Source organism: Pinus tabuliformis, chromosome 9 (assembly GCF_031772625.1).
Source record: "Pinus tabuliformis cultivar Carrire ecotype Pingquan chromosome 9, CPIR1, whole genome shotgun sequence".
Taxonomy (NCBI): Eukaryota; Viridiplantae; Streptophyta; class Pinopsida; order Pinales; family Pinaceae; genus Pinus; species Pinus tabuliformis.
This window is the reverse complement of record NC_142307.1, coordinates 1,556,420,618-1,556,437,530: the sequence shown is the minus strand read 5'-3', so window position 1 is coordinate 1,556,437,530 and position 16,913 is coordinate 1,556,420,618.

Genomic DNA, 16,913 nt, shown 5'->3' with positions numbered 1-16,913 from the left:
CTTGTAGAACATCATGTCAATGCCCATAGAAGCTATAGATACTGAAGCAGAGGAGTCGGTGCTGGAAATTGAGATGGAGGTAGAAGTAGTTGCTCCAAAGGTTGCTGAAGTACTAGCTGAAGTCCTCAAATCACAAAGGATGCCGAGACCAAAGCCAACGCCAACCAAGGAGAGCGCGAAGGATAAAAAGGGCAAGCAACCTGCAATACCAGTGCATGCATCGTTAAGAAGAAACCCACCGAAGCCTACCGCATAGGAGAAGGGAAAAGCCATCAATCTAGAGCCGGAGGAGGAAGACATCAAAGACATCCCGATGGATGATGAGGATGTGGGAGCAGATGTGGAAGAAGTTGAGGCCCAGGGTGCTGACCCTATCACTCGGTTGCCTGAGTATGTCCCTCCGCAGAAGGGAAAGGCCAAGGTGCCGAAAGATATCGATGAGAGCAAGACCCCCTTGCAAACCCCTCTGCTGCTGGATGAGATTATTTACGAAGGACCGCACTTGGTGCTGGTTCCGCTGTTAAAACTAGAGGACTGGGACTTGGCTGATCATGATAAGTTCCCACACCTGGTGACCGAGTAGCTAATGCACCGCATCATCGATACAAGCACCAGAATGACCGCATTGGAGTCACGGAGGTGGCTTAAAGGAGTAGACAAGGTAGGGTTTCTCAACCTGCTTTGGGTGCCGCACTACAACCGTACCCCAGTTACAGTATTGGTCATCAAGCAACTGCTATGCTTGGTGCATGATGGGTGTCTGTGGTTGGAGGAGCCAATACCCATCACTGACAGATTGATCTACAGGATCGCGCGGTTGCCCTACATAGGAGAAACTCCGGCCATGATATTTGGCGGAAAAGGTGATGAGCAGGCCCTCACAGAGGCCATGAAAGAGAAGTTTAACTTGGTAAAGAAGCCACATGGATATGCCATATCCAGCATCTGTGACCCTGTTGTAGAGTTGGCTACGTAGATTTTAGCAGGGAAGGTCATGAGGAAGTGTCGTGTCGACGAGGTGTTGGCGCTTGTCATTGTGCTAGCAGCCTAGTGCACCGAAGGAGTCTAGTTCAACTAGTCAGACTATCTTCACGGAGAGTTCCTAGCAAACTACTACGAAGCACAGGAGCTTAGCAAGACATTCCCCTATGCGTGGCTCTTGCTGTTGATTTTGCTGGTAGCATGGGATCTGCCAGAGGATAGCCAATTCCCTTCAGTCGCTCTAGACCTACTAGAAGTAGCGAAGTACACTTCGCTATCGGTGACCAAGGATGTGCAACGCATCAAGGACAACAAGATCTTCTAGATCTTGATGGAGATGAACATCTGCATGGCCATTAACCACAAACTATTGTTGTCACCTATGGTGTATGCCAACCTGCAGGGCTACGCATAGTTTAAATCAGAATTTCACCATGTGTCCATTAGAGCATGGAAAGACCCTATGCAGAAATGGTATGACTTGCCTTACCTGGCAAAGGATGGCGCCATTGATGCAGTACTTGATCGATGGTCGGTAGAGTGGCACTCTACAACAGACTTGGCAGTGGGAGGAAGCAAGTTCGCTGCATAGAGAAAAAAGGAGGAGGCCAAGCTAAAGATCATGCAACTGGCTGAGAAGAGAAAGAAGGAGGCTGCTAACAAGGCCCAGGCGGAGCACGATGCGACTCAATATATAGAGAAGCAAACAGGTGGAACAGAGTGAGGCTCTGACAAATGCGCAAGGTCACCTTCACCTGAGATAGAGGAGGAGACGGACGAGTAGATAGAACAACACGACGTAGACCCACAGGCGATGTCCGCCTACATCAAGCGTCCAATGGAAAAGGAGAAAGGAGGGTCCAGGAAGAAATCAAAGGTTACCAAGACATCACTGTACCCAATCACACTAACAGAAGGTGATCTGCATGACATCGGTGACATGGTGTGGGATGTCACCGCGGAGGCCCTACAAGAGTTTAAGAAGTAGCAGCAAATAATCTTGGGGGCTATCCAGACAGGTTTGCAGGAGCTGCAGGCCCGCGCATCGCAGGATGGCATGGTGTTTACCAGCCTTGCTATCGACTGTTTAGAAGCTGTCGAGATGCTGTACACAAAGGCCTCCAGTGCGTTAGTGATGCCTAATGGATCATTGACCACAAAGAACGAAGCTGACAGGCCCACTGTCAGTGCCCTAAAGGGAGTAGGGTGCAATGTGGCAATGCTCCCTGGTGAAGTGCTCCACCTCTTGTAGGATGGTGTGATTGTAGAGCTGAGGGACCGTGAGCACCATGCCCTCCAGGTGATCAGTGAGAAGCGGATTAGCAATGAGCAGATGGTACTACAACGAGACTCCTCCATCGCTACTGTGACCGAGGTGATCAACCAAAACAAGCGTATAATGCAAGTCGTCGAGGAGGCATGTAGAACTGGCCATTCCTAAGGAAAAACCAGTCGAGGTGCATGTCTGCAAGCTAGCTACGGGGGTGCGCGACGTACATACAGAAATGGCGAGGGTTAAATTAGACTTGAACTTGTAGATCACAGAGATACAGTTAAAGGACCAGCCTTCAACTCCACCAAAAGTGAAGGAGTAGTGGGCGACCGCTGTCACAGAAGCAGTAGTAGACTGCACGTAACTTTTTGAGTAGTCATTCGAGGTCCTGACAAGCTTGCAGGAGGACCCTAATGTACAACGACTAGAGACAGAAGCACGCAAGCTATAGCAGTGCTATGATGAGGCCAAGGGCACAGTGTGAACTGTCGCGCTGACAAAAAGACTAGTAAAGCTGTAGGAGGCCAAGCAGTTGAAAGAACAGGTGGATGTAGTGCTACAGAAGGAAGCAATGTTGAAGGCCTGACTAAAGCCCTGGCTGGATAGGCTTACACGGTGACAACCTCTATTGAAGGAAAGCTTGCGACTCTGCAAGCAACTCAACAAAAGCTTCACGCCGACAGTTTAGGAGAAGTGACAGAGCAAATGGTGGAAGATGCAAAGCAGGCGGCTATACAGTGCATGGCCGAGGTTGCGGTCATAAGGGTGGAGCTGGGAGGTCTTCACACTAAGATATCTATGCCTATTGTTGGCTTGAGGGGGCCTGACCCAGGTTCATCATTAGTTAGCCAAACAAATCCCCACACTACTGGCCCTTTCAACATCAGCCCGCGGAGTGCGGACTGAAGTCTCACCTGAAGCACTATGGGGGGATGCGGGAACCAAGTTTCCGCACCCTTGAGATGGTTGTGATGTTTGTATATTTCTGCTATACCTGCCTGCACACAGGTTGCTTAGCCCTCTGTTCCACCCTTCAGTACCTTCCCGAAAAGATACAATCGGCTTTCGCGCAGCCCTAACCAGGGCTTGGTGTAATTTCACGTTGCTAGGGCATCGAACTATGATATTTCCCCAACTACGCTAAGTGTCTTACTTATATTATTAACAAATCTTAGTTAGCTTCACGTAAATGGATGTTCTTACTTGCTTTCACTTAACCAATACATTTACATAAATTCGCGCATCATATAAGCATTATAAGTAAAATTCATACCCAATATATCAGATGCATAAACAGGAAATAAAGACGCAGAAATTGTAGAATACTTCTCTTTATTAATAATTATTAACAATTACAGACTCAACCCGCCATGCGCACTCAGCTGCAGGGGTCCGTGCACTCAACTACGGACTTCTAGGCCTCTGCGCACTCAGCTGCAGAGCCTCTACCTACGCTACGACCCAAACTTAGACTTCTACTTCAGAGCTATCTCTCATACATGTTCGATCTTCTTCTCCATTATTATTGCCTCTAAATACTTAGAGCTTAGCTCTATTTATACAATCCCATGGTCCACAGACCATGGGTAGATCTTTTACAACCGACATTACATTATCAAAATAAGGGTGGACAAACTTATGACTCTTAACATCTACGCACTCCGCGACCACAAAATGCGGAGTCTTTATATTTGGAATACAAAATTAGACAAAAATATGGGCTTTTAGCCCCAAAACTTCCCTTGGGGGATCCCGCACCCAACAGGCCCCCAACACAAACATTGTGACTCGCCCTCGAGTCACTCTGCAGGTGCGGAGATCTTAGCGCGAAGACCTCCTAGCTCCGTTTGGATCACTGCAACTTCGGCAGCGCACTGAGCAGCTGCCTGTTGAACTTCTTCCACGCGCTGTTCGGTGACTGCTCCTGCTGAACTGCTGCCCTGAATCTTCTGCTGAGTTTCTTGAAGTTGCACAAGCTTTCCTTCAATGGAGGTTGTAATTGTATAAGCCTCATCTATCCATGGCTATAGGTGCGATTTTAAGACCTCTTCTTTGTGCCGAGTGGCATCCACCTGTTCCTTGGGCGCCTTTGCCTCTTGCATCCGTGCAAGCCTTTTTGTAAGGGCAACTGTCTGCGCAGTCCCTTTACCTCATCATACCTCTGTTATAGCTCGCATGCCTCTGTCTCCAGGCACTCTACATTCGGGTCCTCCTGTAGGGTGGTTAGGACGTCAAATGACTGTTTGAAAAGTTGCATGCAGTCTGGGACTATCTCGTAGGCTTCCTCCACAACCTGCATTATATACTTATTCTGCTCTATTGCTTCATTGTGCTGCAGGCCCAACTGCTCAATGTTGATGTGCTACTCTCTCATCACCTGTAGAGCGCGACTCTCCTAGGCCCTAAGTTCCGCGGTGACTCCATCCTGCAAGAGATAGAGCATCTCCCAAGGGAGCGCGGCCATATTTAATCTGACCCCTCTCAAACTGCTGATAGTGGCCCTATTAGCCTCATTCTCTGTAGCGAGTGCTCCATCTGGTAGCACTATCATGTTGGTCATCCTTGTGCGCAACATCTCCTCAGCAGCTGAAGTGCCGATTGCGAGGTTGGTGGACACTGTGCCAGCCTATGGAGTGCGAACATGCAACTCCTATAGTTCTGTTCGAAGAGCCCCCAATACGAGTTGGGCCTCCACAGTGACATCCCTCATCGTTTCACCGATGTCATGCAAATCCCCCTCAGTGAGATTGATTGGGTCGAAGGATGTTTTTGAGGCCTTGGATTTCTTTCGTGATACTGCCTTCTCTCGCGATCATGGATGCTTGAGTTGGGTAGCCGTTGTCTGCGGGTCTACGCCACCTTGTTCTGTCTTTGTTTCCACTTCAGTCCCAGGTGAAGGTGACTTTTGTCCTTCATGCTCTTCTTCTCTTGTTTTCTACTGTTGTTTAGCCAATTTCGCAGTGTCACGCGTTGCCTGGGCTTTAGCCTCTGCTTCCTCTTTCCGGCGCTTCTCAACTAGCTGTGCCATTTGGAGCTTTGTTTCCTCCTTGTTGATCCTTTGTTTTGTTCTTCTTAATACCGTCTTCAATCCCCATTTTGACCTCTTTTTGACATTATGGAACCTATTTCTTTGCTATTTTTCTATCCTCTCATGATCCCAATACATATTCAAGGTAAATCTTTTTATGGTTGCATTTGGCTATTTTTTAGTGGATTTAAGCAGCTATAGGTAGTTGATTCCTAAAACTAACTAATTATTATGATCAAGTGTAGATTTCTCAGCAAAGATGTGCAAGAAGCTAATGGAAAGAAGCAACTGATATACCTTGGCTCCTTACTACTGTACTCAAACGTATATTCGGATTCGGTACTCAAACTGTGCAATGGATAAATGGTCGTGCACTTCTGGATGATGGGATGTCGCCAGCCTTGCAAGGAATGCATTTGATCCAAGGATCTTCAGTTACAACATATACCAAGTTTGGGAATTGGTTACAAATGGTTGGACTAATTCGGGCAACTGTTCGAACCTATTTTCTCTTGAGAAGTCGACTTGTTAAGACTGTTATAAATTACTATTGTTAGTTTAGTATTTAATTGTAATTAAATGCCTATAAAGGCAGGGGATGTAATATGTCAATTTAGTGTGTCAGAAACTGTGAAATACTTTGCTATGAATGATATAACTCGTATTTGATAAATATCGAAATGGTTTCGTTCTGAGTTTGAGAGTAAGTGTTGATGGATTGCTGAAGACAGTCGATTGATTGCTTTTGAGATTTCCTTTTTACTGTAAGTTTATCTACCTCTCAGGTGTGGCCAGGACCCACCCATCTGGGTTGCTTTGTATAATGTAGATAGAATCACTATGTGATTAGTTATGGTGCGTTTACTTTCATTTCGAATTAGTTTGGCTTGACTGTGTGAGAATTGCATATATTTGGTTGTTTAAAAGAGTGTAGGTGCATTACTGTTCTTTCATTCACTCGTTTCCATAATTCATAGTTGAACCTTATGTGAACCTTGCTTTGATTTCAGAATAGAGCATGCTGCTATCGTATTGAGCTATAATTAGCTGAGACATGCTATACAATAACCTAATGAGTGAAATGGATGACCTATGCATTAAGGACTACTGTGATTTTTGATTCGGTGAATTCGAACGAATTAGGAACGAGATTTGTCTAGCTACCAAATTACTCTGCCTTCCCTCAAAGAACTGGAACAGATTGATTTTCTATTCAAAATATCTTATGAGCAATCATAACAGAGCTTTTGCTCTAGTTCTGAGTCATTTGGATTAAAAATCACTTTCATAAAATGGTGGATGACTCTTTCTCAATTAGATCCATTTGATGAATAGACTCTAGGATTATAGAGTAGGTCGAGTGGATTGCACATAGACCCATGAGTGTTTCGATGTTTCTTGTGAGTGCATTAAGTTTAATGGATAGATAATTTCTCTGTTTTGAGTGTTGATTGGTTTCATTGGGTTTAGTAGACAAGGATTTTCCCCTGTTTTGAGTGAAGGTTAATGTTATTATTCGTCCAGATAAACAATTCCTTTTGCTTTGTGAGGAGATTGATTCCAGTTTTTCAGGAGTCAAGCATCAATTAAGATTTTAGGCAACATAACATTGGCTCCAAATAAGGTTATGTACCAGTAAGGGTTGGTGTGGTTACAACAGAGTCTAGAGTACAGTTTTCTAAGGGTTGTTTAGTTAAATTGTTAAGATATCGGATCAGCTAAGAGTTTGAGTTGTTTTCATCAGATTGAGACCTGTAGATTACTTAGTTGTAAGTGTAATGACAAATTAGTAAGGGATAGGGTAATTACTTCAGATTAGTACTTAAACTTTCAAACCTTTGTTAAGAAGATAATCACTTATTAGGTACAGATTGATGGTGTGATTAAGTTTCTATCAGCATAGATTGCTTGTTTGCCTAAGAATTGAATTACCATAGATTGCTTGGTTGCTTCAGGAAGGAACTGTGATTTGTTAAAATATTGAATGGTTATTAGTACAGGCTTCGTTTGCTTGAAGATTGAATCGTTATCATTATAGATTGCTTGTTGAGTGATGAATAAACTATTATCACAAATAGAAAGTTTGGTACCAACATTTAGGGGTTTGATTGAGTAAGGTTTTGTGTGCAAAGAATTCCATTTTATTAGTTGAGACTCATAGCTCGGTTGTTTGTTGAGTTCAGATTTGAAAACTAAGGTTTGTAAAGACTTTTTCTCTAGATTGAATTTGATTTTTGGGTCTGCTTTTGATAGCTAATTGTTTGTAAGTGTTAGTGTGTTATTACTCCATGAATCATTATCAAGAGGTGTTAAAGCTCAAATCTAAACCTGAACGAAGAAAGTGCAAGGTAGCTCATGTTTACGAACCCTGGGTTGAAAATTAATATTAAGGGATTAAATTTGACAAATTAATCTCTCAACATTTTGGCATTGTTGTCGAGGAGATTGCCATTTCTTATTCAGGTAATTATTATCATCTGAGTTTCAGGGTCTTGCAGGGCTGTCAAAGGGCGAAGAGAGTACGAAAAGACGTGAGTGAAGAGCCATGCATCCACTTTTGTTGGGGTTGCTGTTATAGCTCCAAATATCACCCTTGGTATTTGTGATGCTTGGTTTATGGCCTAAGGCAACCCCTCCTTCCAGACTTGGTCCAAATATTTTAAAAACAGTGTTTTACTCCCTGTACGCTACTTTACCCTGTGATAAAAGCGTGTACACGTGGGTTAGTCAATACCCAACCCGCGTATATGTGTTAAAACACTTAAAAAAATTAAATTTCCTTAACTATGGGTGGAGTTCACGGGTTTTACTTGTTGATTACCTCCTAGTGTCCGTGGCCCAACTGTTCCCAACTGTTTCCCAACTAAAAAACTAATTGGGAGAAGTATAAATAAGACTTCTATGGGCTTAGGAAGGAGAGAAGAGATAGAGTTACTATACTAAGATTATCCCATGATCAAGTCTGAAGTATCCCTGTGCTTCAAGCACTTCCCCGAGTTCAGGAAACCCTTGTTTCATTGAGTGTTGATATTCTCCCACTTGCTTGAGATATCATGGTATTGGTTATGGAAGAAGGTTGTTGAAGACTGGAACTGGATGGACCTGGAGGACGGTTCCGCTTGGAGCCGAAAGAGGAAGGCTCGGCTGAACTCTTTCCATGTTTATTATAGTTTTCTACGATAAAAAGAAATGATGTCTTGTTCTTGAGATTGACCTTGTTTATGCATTAGACGTTGTTGTAACTCATGTATGAATGTCATTTGGATGTATAACTAATCATCTTACTTATATGATATAAAGTTGATTTCATTAAAATGCTTTATCTATGTGCTGCTATGTATGTTCGGATTGGTTGATTTGCAGATTTGAAGATCATCAGGAGTTGCAGAGGGTCTGAACCCTGCTGGAACTACCCAAACGAAGGACATCCGGGTATGTTCATCCATACATAGTTTGTTTATTTAAGCATGTTGCCTGAGTTGTACGCGAGTTTCTTTTGTCAAAAACGCGTGTACACGCACCTGTGCTGGAACACAGTCGCGTATACCATTTTTTGCATGCTTTTTTCAAATCTTTCTACCCAGAAAGGTTTGTTTCTTGGTCTGTTTGGTTTCCGAGTGTTCAATTTTTGTCTTTAGATTTTAATTATTCGGTGAGCTTACTATTTTGAATTCTCTCCTGCTTTGAAATTTTTTTGGCCTAGGTTTGCGTTTTGAGTGAGTTTTATGATTTGTGTTTGAACACATAAGGCTTCTTATAGAGGTTCTTGATTGTTATGGTCTTCTGGAACATCATATTGTTTTCAATCTTTGTGTAAAACTTGATTATTGGTCTACTCGCTTTTCTTTCCATCATTTCGTGGCCTTACACCTTTTCTTGTTTTTTGAAAGTTTCTCTTTGATGAATTTGAAAGTGTGTCTTGCCTGACTTCTTGGTCAATTTCTCAAATCTCTTTTGCTGCTTGCGGATCGTTTAGTGCAAGTGAAGCTCTTTTTGTTCAATTTTTCATTCATGTTGAATTGGTGACTTACAAAGTTTCCTTGTGCTTTATTTTTGGTCTTTGATTCTTTAGTGACATTTTGAGTGCTTTTGAAAAGTTGTTTTCATTATTTCTTGAAAAAGAAAAGTTCTTAAAAAATGTTGTTTTTTCTTTCTTTTGCCTAGTTTGATTTTGGTTTCTTTTGGTTTTTGAGAGTGATTTGTGATCTTTTTGATTAGTCCTTGTTTGGGGAATATTTTGTATTCAAAATTCATATTCTTTTCAAACACTTAAGTTGGCTTATAAACAATTGCTTTCATTTCTTTTTAGAGTAATCTAGAATCTTGCATTATCATGTACACCTTGCATTAGGGTAGTTTTGCAACATTAAAGCATCAATAGTCTTTTTAGTTTTTGTGAGTGTGAAGTCCGCTATAAGAAAAGAAAAGGAAAAAGTTTTTTTTGCTTTATAGAAGTTTCTTAGAACCCAAGTAGAAATTGCTTTTCATCAAAGAACAAACAAGTGCATTTCATATAAGTTAGTTTTTCATTAATTTCTTTTGCATCATACAAACACCATCGGTTTCATTTCCATATTGTCCCTTTGACTTAAAAGAACAACCACTTAAAATCAAGCGCTTAATAAAATAAACTAGAACTTTTTGTATTGTCATCAGAATACACCAACAAGTTTTAGGTTTATTTAGGGCCTTGGATTAGGTGAGAGGAGAGTAAACTCTCCAAGGCCACTCTAAATTGTAAAACATAGAAGTCTGATTAAAGAGTGAAATCCAATAGTGTTAGGGAGACCGGGAAAGCTCCGTGACTGGGAGTTAAGCATGAGGGTTTGTGAAGATAAGGATGAGAGATACCCCCTCTCTTACTTGTTAGATATTACCTCACGATTGTTCCGCCCGGCTTCTGATACGATTTGGTGTCTTTAGTTGCATATCCTAGGGATCTACACAGGTGGTTGTGGAGGGGAATCCCATGGCACTTGAGGTTGACATTGCATCACATTCAACAGTACTTCTGGAGGGCACCCTTGCGAAGCTTGGGGGATTTCACCGGCAAAGGCTGTTGTCTAGAGGTCAGTGCAATTACCTCTGATACCTTCACTAGTAGACCTAGGGCGTAATTACCCCAGTCTATTTGCGGAAGGCCCTTATTATTAACTTTCTTGTATTTTGGTGTCCGGTCCTAATCACCCGGAGTGGAAATACTTGGAAGTTGTTTGATTGCTGATCTCTTTAGGGACATTTTTAGTGTGTATTTTGTGCTCCTAGTCGGCCTAGCTTTCAATTTTCTTGAGGCTTTAAGTAGATCTTATAAAAATAATTCAAAGTGGCTGACCGACCACCTAGACGATCCTGTAGACTTCGTGGGCTTTCACCTCTGAGTCCAGAGCCTTCTCCTAGAAGGCATAGGAGCGATTCTACCAGTGGTTTTCAACTAGTGGCAGCAGGCGTATCGGATATTGATCCTCCGCTTGGGGCATTAGTTCACAATATAGACCTGGTACTACTACAGAGTTAGAGAGGAACACACCAGTTCTTTCTGGAGTACTCTTCCAGTTGGAAGATAATATTGAAGTAGAAGAGCTTTCAGAGTCGGCTGCAGCTTCAAATTCTCCTCTCCCTCCTGATCATCCAGATGTATTGTTATATGTTGGAACTCTGACTCACAGGCCTTCGAGCCCAGGTCCACACACATCTATCCCTTTGATGACCACTGCTGCAAGCATGGTGTCCACCACGAGTGTTGCGAGTATGCAGACTCCCATATCTGTGGAAGGAGAAGGAATTATTTCCATCCTTTCTAATAATCCTAACACATCCTTATTTGTGTCTACTTCCATTCCATCAATGAGTGGAAGTTCCCAAGCTAATGCATCCAGTTTTGGATTTTTTCCTTTTGGAATGCCCTCTCAAGGTATTCCTTCAGTTCCATTGAATGTAACATCAATCGCCTCCACGTCCATGATGAGTGGATCGGCTTCTTTTTAGGGTTTCCCATTTGGAAGTGGTCATATATCACATTCCAATCCAACAGTAGGGTCTATGCCTTTTCCTTTTACAAGTCAAGGCAGTAATCCTTTTCAGAGTTGGACAAACCCTACAGTTAGTGGGATAGGAGCTGGGAATCAATTTTTTGGCCAATAAGGGAATGTGTCGTACTCCTCAGTTAATTCATTTCAAAGTTTTCCACCCTTAGCTAACGCTTGGAACCCTTATCAGGGGTTGTCAGCTCCTTACAATACTTCGTTAGGGGGAAACTTTACCAGTTACGGAGGATTTCCGGCTAGAGTTGGTCAAACTCTGAGTTTTACTAGACCACAAGGGTCACCTTTTGGTCCAGTAGGTTCTACCAGTTACTTCGGGAAACCTGGTGCCTTTCAAAACCTAGGTCATTCTTTTCAGACTTTTGGGAACCCCACCCCATCTAGGTGGAATCCCCAAGGTCCTCCATGACTTCCTTTTCTGGCCACACTTAATCTGCCAGACTTGACTAAGTTGACAAATGATCCAATTAGGTACAATCTGGCTTGGCCTCTGGTCCCAACCAAACTTCCATCGGATATTCTGAAATTCGAAGGGAAGAATGGTGAAGACCCAGGCGACCATGTAACCACATTCCATTTATGGTGCTCATCCAACTCCCTGATCGATGATTCAATCAGGTTGAGGTTATTTCAACGCACCTTAATAGGAAATGCGGCTAAGTGGTATATAGAGTTGCCAAGGGGCACCTTTACTTCTTTCGCTGATTTGGCTAACATTTTCTTAAACCATTTTCAGTTGCCTGTTCGTTATGAAGCCAGAACTGAGCTTCTGGCCAATTTCCATCAAGACACGACTACTCACATTTCGGATCATATCCAGGAATGGAGATGGAGAAAAAGGCTCATCAAAGCTGAAATTCCACCAGAATTCTATCTCGAATGGTTTTTAAAATCATTACAACCAGAGATCTCCAAGGATGTTTCTATGTCTGACGTTTATTCCGAAGAGCATGCTATCTTTCGTGCCCAGCAGTTAGAACTGATATATTCTCAGTCTGGGACTCTTCAGAAAATCTTACCTGATGCTCCTAGATCCATGGTTGATGTAGCCAAACCGAAGCCAAGCCCTCACGTTGATGGTATAGTTGGATCGGTTGATGCAAATATGGTGAACCTTTTGAACCAATTGTAGCAGTTGTCTCTACAAACTGCTTCTTCTAATCAGGCTCCACCGTCTACTCCTTCACCTTCCCAACCTTCTTCCATAAATGTCGTCCAGGGCTCTAACCCCAAAGGAAATCAACTATCCAATGGGAAGAAGAAGGGACGAGGTAAAAGGAAGAATTAGGAAGGGAAGGGAAATGCGAACAAGCTCGACAACGGTGCCGATGAGGGTAGAAAAGAGTCTAAGAAAAAGGTTAAATTTCCATGAAAGTTGTGCAGTGGAGATCATTTGACTCATCTCTACCCGAAAATTCAAGATGCTCAGTGCTTGTTAGTGCAGCAAGGGTCTTCTAGCTCCCAAGTTGTCTTAACTAACCCTTTGCCCCAAGGGCAGTAGTTGCTTGCTGGCGTGAACTCGAACCCTGGTTTCCTTTCCATATACTTAATACATTTCAGCCATCATGTACCCCTTCTAACCTCATATATTAGGGGGCATCTGTTATAGCTCCAAATATCACCCTTCGTATTTGTGATGCTTGGTTTATGGCCTAGGGAAACCCCTCCTTCCAGACTTGGTCCAAATATTTAAAAAACAATGTTTTACTCCCTGTACGCTACTTTTTCCTGTGATAAAAGCGTGTACACGCGGGTTAGTCAATACCCAACCCGCGTATATGTGTTAAAACACTTAAAAAAATTAAATTTCCTTAACTATGGGTGGAGTTCACGGGTTTTACCTGTTGATTACCTCCTAGTGCCTGTGGCCCAACTGTTCCCAACTGTTTCCCAACTAAAAAACTAATTGGGAGAAGTATAAATAAGACTTCAATGGGAAGGCCTTAGGAAGGAGAGAAGAGATAGAATTACTATACTGAGATTATCCCCTGATCAAGTTTGAGGTATCCCTATGCTTCAAGCACTTCCCCAAGTTCAGGAAACCCTTGTTTCCTTGAGTGTTGATATTCTCCCACTTGCTTGAGATATCATGGTATTGGTTATGGAAGGAGGCTATTGAAGACTGGGACTGGATGGACCTGGAGGACGGTTCTGCTTGGAGCTAGAAGAGGAAGACTCAGGTGAACTCTTTCCATGTTTATTATAGTTTTCTACAATAAAAAGAAACGTTGTCTTGTTCCTGAGATTGACCTTGTTTATGCATCAGATGTTGTTGTAACTCATGTATGAATGTCATTTGGATGTATAACTAATAATCTTACTTATATGATATAAAGTTGATTTCATTAAAATGCTTTATCTATATGTTGCTATGTATGTTCGGATTGGTTGATTTGCAGATTCGAAGATCATTAGGAGTTGCAGAGGGTCTGAACCCTACTGGAACTACCCAAACGAAGGACATCTGGGTACGTTCATCCATACATAGTTTGTTTATTTAAGCATGTTGCCTGAGTTGTATGTGTGTTTCTTGCTGTATATTACTCTTACTTTGTTGTGGTTCTGACCCAAAGCCCTAGGGGACTTATTCCCGTAACAATTGCTCCAAAGTCTGACCGATCACTGCTTGTCCTTGAATATTTGTTTATTCTATTTATTATTATGTGTAGGAGTGCTAGTAGACCTAGGGATAGTAAGCGTAGATTTATTTCTAGTTCTAGATTTCCTTAAACATTTGGATCAATTAATATACCTATTCTCACCGCTGCTAATCGATATGGAGGATTGAGACAAGAAGGAGGAAGTGTTGATGCTAACATGGTTTCGGACCAGGAATTCTTAGAGCAAGGAGAAAGGATCATTCAACAGACTATCTACGACAACCCAGTGGAGGAACCAGTAGAACAACAAAACCTCGTGGATGAGCAGTCAACCAACATCTACCGTGTTCCATTACCCCTCAGCCACCCCATAATCAGCAAACCTCAGTGGGTGCCAGTCGCAGAAATGGATCACCTGGATGGAGAGGATAGACACAACAAATAACATCAAGAGGAGGGAGAAGGCCATCGATGCAACGAGAATCTCTTTGATGGAGGCAACCAAGGCGAGGAAGAAGTCACCTTCGGATTACCCATCTTAGACGTGACACGTGACATCACAATGAAGAGCATTCCAATGGCATCTCTTCCATTGTTCTATGGTAAATCATCTGAAGATCTCGATGCCTTTCTTTTTGAATTTGATATTCTGTGTCACAATTATAATTATTATGACGATGCTCATAAACCAAAACTGTTTCCCACCATATTAAAAGATGCAGCCCTTAGGTGGTTCATGAGTCTAGGGCAACACACGGTATACACATGGGATGACAAGAGATCATTTTTTCTGAAAAAATATCAAGACTTTTGTAAGAGTAGGGACATCAATGATACCTTAGGATGCAACAAAATGAAGACAAAAATCTAGAAGGGTATCTTGAACGGTTCCTATACAATTTCCACATATCCCGTGGGTCCAACCTAGATGAAAATATTATCAGAATTGTTTTCCTAAAATGGCTAAGAGATGATTGTATTGAAACATTAAATCTGCTCAGTGGCGGAGACATTTATAAAAAGAAATTTGCTGAGGTCATTGAGCTGTGTCACACTTACTCTAGAAGCCAAGAAAAAATAGGAAAAAGCTTCAGGAACTTAGAGACAATTCTAGAGACTATGTGCAAAAGAAAACTGCGGCTAATGCTGTTACAAGAGTTGAGTTAGCGAACCTATTAGAAAATTTTAAAACTGATATCCTAAACACAATCAATGACCAAATCGATACCATGAAAATTAAACAAAAGCAGGAAGTCGAGAAAGCAGCCATGACTATCTTTTGTTCCAAGTGTAGTTGTAAACATGCAGAAAGGGAGTGTCTGTTAAACACCATTGAAGTCTTTAGAATCTGTACCTTAGAAAACCCAACCAAAAATTGTCCATCACTTCCTGGCTTACAAGCCATCTACAAGGGGAGTGCTGAAACTATCGACCAATAAAAAACGACCAAGAGACCACCTGGAGAGGCCAAAGTCAGAATGTGTTCCCAGATCCAAATCCTCAATGTTATAGCCAGACTCAGCCATGGACCTTTCCCACATGCTACTCTCCTTGGATTGCTCAGCAATCGCAAAACACTGCTTGGGGCTAGAATTGGAGGTCAAACCCTTATCCCAACAACTATAAACCTCCACCTCAATTCTATGCACCCTATCCAAACATGCCAAGTACTTCGTATAATCCATCTGCACAGACATATCAGCAAGCATATAACCCTAATATGTATCAACAACCTACACTGCCACCACTTCCTTTACATCAATTGTTACCTACACCTACTAACACCTCATCTTCGCAGGCACTAGCCACCATAAACCCCCCATGACCAACACTGCTGCCTGCACAACCCGTACCTAACCCTAATCATAATAGGTTACCTCAACCCATGCAAAACATAGATATATAGCCCTTTCCTACATACATGATCACTGACATCCCTGTAAACGAAATTCAATTATGATCAGGAAGGACAATTAACAAAGGAAAATCAGCTGTCATCATCTAGGAAGAGGTACCCTCCACGTCATTCAAAAATCATTTATCAAACGAAAAACAACAACAGAAAGAAGAAGAATCACTTGAACCACCGTACCCGGAAAGACTGATAGTAAAGAAAGAGGAAGTCTCGTTGGAATATGACCTAGAAAATGAACTTAGGAATGTCTATATTAAAATCCCACTTTTATAGGAAATTAGAGACATTTCCATATACACTAAAATTGTCAAGGACCTCTGCATTAAGAAGCCGGGAAGAAAGGGGCATAAGAATGAAAATTTCAAAATCATGAGTCAGATGTCCACAATGATCTATGACATGCCTGCCAAATATAATGACCTCGGGAATCCCATTGTCACTATTGAAATAAATGGAGTGCTTCTGCCTAACACCCTGGTAGATTTAGGAGCGGCCATAAATGCAATGACTTATGAAACAATGATGTTGATTTAGCTACCAAGATTGAAAACCACCCCTATCCTCTTGGAGTTGGCAGATAAATCCGTTGTCAAACCAGTAGGATCCTTGGAAGATATAGTAGTCACTATCGCCTCTTGGCAATACCCTGTAGATTTTATAGTCATTTCTCCCAAAACCTCCAGACCTGGACACCCTGTGGTCCTAGGAAGGCCATGGATGGCAACTGCTGATGCCATCATTGGATGCAGGAATGGGGAAATGATTATTTCAAATGGTTCTCACAATCAAACCTTGTCCATCTTCCCACCTACTTAGACAGTTGCCAAAATACCAGTATGGCTCGAAAACCCATATGGAGACAAAGATTGCATGTTCCCCTTGTTAACATTAGATCAATCTAGAGGTCTCCAGGAGCATTCTGATGAGCATGTTTTGCAGCAGTTCTTAGCAGATAGCTCTTGTATCAATTATCATATCTCTTTTAACGGTTATCAATATGTGTTTAGTGATGAGTTTCAGGAAACCTACCATCCGGCTGTCTTTGCCTCATTTGTAGCAATGGAGGAAAGTCATG